The sequence below is a fragment of the Serinus canaria genome, chromosome Z (genome assembly GCF_022539315.1).
Source record: "Serinus canaria isolate serCan28SL12 chromosome Z, serCan2020, whole genome shotgun sequence".
Classification (NCBI taxonomy): domain Eukaryota; kingdom Metazoa; phylum Chordata; class Aves; order Passeriformes; family Fringillidae; genus Serinus; species Serinus canaria.
The window spans coordinates 14,222,346-14,225,511 of NC_066343.1; the positions used below are offsets into that span (position 1 = coordinate 14,222,346).

Consider the following 3,166-nt stretch of genomic DNA (forward strand, 5'->3'; position numbering starts at 1 on the left):
TCAATAACATATATTTTAAGACTTTAAAGTATTTAACAGATAAAGGTGGCTCGCCCAGCCTTCAACATAAAGGATGAAATAAGTTAAGAGTATTACAAATATATGAGAAGGATATGAAAAATCTCTTCCTATAAAAAAGCTGGATTTTTTTTCTCCTGCCTGCTTCTTCAACCTCTCTACATATTTACAGCAGAGCGTGTCTCACAGACTCAACATATCAGATTGTTTCTGAAGGTCAAGGACAGAATTTAGGAATTCTTTATCTGGTTTGAAAGAGAGCCTGAGACCCTATGGAATGATTTTGGCATAAGGATAATGCATGGGTGACCACTGCCTTTAAATCTTATTCAGACTAGATATTAGTATTAAACCTGGGGAGTGACTGAGAGGGTAGTTTTTTTTTTCCTCAACTGCCAATTTAATTCATATTGTCTCATAAAGATTTCAAACACTCACTGCATTGACAGATTTAGTGCTGGAGATTTAGCTTAAAGATTATGGTTTAAAAAATTGAATGTGTAAGATTACAATTAACATATTGCCACATAACTCACAAAATGGGCAGACTGTATCTATGAATTGAATTTTAAAATATTTCTTATGTAACACATTTTAATGCAATGCTGCCCCTGGAAATTAAATGCCGTAAGAAGCTTTAAAAAATATCCAGAATCCATTTTTTGTTTAATCCCATACAAAGAGGAGTCTATTTAATGTATTTAATTCTATATTAATTTAATAACTTCATATTACTTTCTATTTTTTCATAGTTTATACTTACATATTTTTCTATTATATTACATTATATTTATTGCATTTTACTTGGGTTAAACTTAAATCCTGAAAACTACCAACTTTTATCTTTCCATTTAAAGAATTAATTCCTCACATCATCTACTACTAGAGGCACATGGGTCTTATATCAGCATCAGCACATAGTGACCCTTTACATCTTCTAAAAATATTTCCTTAGCAGTTAAATCTACATTTGTGGAAGAATATTGCATTTATTGAGAGTTCATACAATCTTGACAACGAATTCACATTGTAGTGTTCCTACTCACGCAAGTGATTACTTGCTGGTCTTCATTTATTTAGAACGCTTTCCAATCTGTTCAATTCCTTCTTGAAGTTTTCCTTAGATGATTAACATTCTTCCAAAGATAATATATTCAAAGTAGAATAAACTGTACACTTTCTTATTGGTTGTAATCTAGTAATCTGAAAAATTTCTAAAGTCAGAATGAATTTTAAGAACTACTTAAGCCTTTTGCATCTTCATGGATGTGAGCTGCATGCTTGGAACAAGAAAAAGACTAAGGTTCAAATAAGATTACTAATACCTTCTTTTTGGAGGTACAATAATAGGATATTGACACAACAAAAAAATTTTGTGTGTCCCCAGCTGTCTGCCATCTCCATCTATACAAGGGTGTGGAACAAAAGAAGACAAATAGAAGATCGTAATTAAAGAAATAACAGATGGGAAAGATGCACTGCTGGTGCTATTTGATGTGAAGTAGTTCAAGAAAATTAGAATAATGTTCATTATGTGAGCACTTTCTTAACCAGGTCAACCAGGATGTCCAGTGTTCCAGACTCTTGACTCCCATCCATCTCTTCTTCAGGTTTCCATGGATGTGTACACACAAGCTCTGTGCAGCTGTGCTGCCCTAGTGTCTACGCTCCGGCATTCCTTGAAATGGAGAATGTAAACCCCCTTCCTCTGAATTCTTATAATTTTTAAATTAAGGGGCTCTCAGGCAAAGATATGGGAAATGATATGGGAAAAGATAGAGGAAAAACAGTTCTTTACTAGGATAATTAAAAAGCACAAATGCAATAGTACAAAAAAAAACCAAAAAACAAATCACTGTCAGAGTCAGAATATGACCTGACACCCTGTTGGTCAGTGAGTTGGTAGCAGTTTGATTAAATGGTGGCTGCAGTCCTCCTGGAGTGACAGATGTGGTTCTGTTGAAGCAGTGATTCTGTAGAAGAGTGGAGTTTTCCTCTGAAGGTCTGGTGGTGGTGCAGATGGGCCTGGTCTTCCTCTGGGAATCCAGTGGTAAAAGACTGTCTCTGGTGTTCCAAATGTCAGAGTATATCCACTGTCCCTACAAGATGCTGCAGAAACATTAATAAAAGCTGATTTTCCATTTTCAACCTATTTGAATAAATAGAAACATATTTTCTCATCTCCATTAAGTTTCTGTCTTGTTATAAAAATACTGGAAAATTCATGCTTGTATCTATGAACAGCTGGGAATTCAAGATGATGCCCTGGCTTTTACTCGGAAACCAAAGTCACTGCTGATTTCTCTGGTTTCAATCCTCTTTCTCTTGATTCTAAAATGTCTTGGACTCTTTAAAGGAGAAGACCTTTTCAGGACTGTCTTGTATTGCCCAGAGTTGAACCTCAGTGGTGAAAGCTCTCAGTCTGGATCCCCAGACTCTCACCCAGTTATGCTTGTGAAGATGAGTCAATTTATACTAAATGCAAACAAACTCGGACTTTCTTATGCCCTTGACAAATTCTCATGATTGATTTCTGCAACTGAGTCAATGTGTTTAATGACTGGGAATTCCGGCATGTGGAAACTTTCTGAGGTATAGGAAGAGAATAATATTTCAAAAGGATAGCATCTGCAAATGTCCAGAGTTTTTGTTGTGGGCAAATCATCTTGCCTCAAGTGGGAAAGTACTGTATCCGGTACATTTTGCAACTTTTCCCTTTTTGCAACACTTACACAGAACATTTTAATGTCTTTGGGTTTTTTTCTGTTTCTCGAAAGGAACATTCCTGATGACTTCTCTCAGATACATGCAATATTATATTATTATTATTATTATTATTATATTATTATTATTATTATTATTATTATTATTATTATTATTATTAAATATTTACTACTACTTACTAATACTACCACTACTACTACTACTACTACTTATTTTTTCCTCAGAAGAATGTTGTTGGAGAACATCTACATGTCAGTCCACCCGCCCAGCGTTCAGTAAATATCTCAAAGCTGTTACTGATGCTACCAGGCCGCGGTGCGGGGAGAAGTCCCTGTGAGGCCGGCCGCGGGGCAGGAGCGGGGCGGGCTGGGGAGGGGCGGCGGAAGCACCGCCACCTGCGCCGCGGGGCCGGGCCGTCCTCGGG

The 3,166-nt window shown here is 36.5% G+C and overlaps 1 protein-coding gene across 1 annotated transcript in view; it reads right to left on the reverse strand.

Moving 5' to 3' along the window:
• PAM (peptidylglycine alpha-amidating monooxygenase) overlaps positions 1–3,166 on the reverse strand; it is a 654,400-nt gene that overhangs the window by 196,457 nt on the left and 454,777 nt on the right. The gene's annotated exons all lie outside the window — the stretch shown is intronic.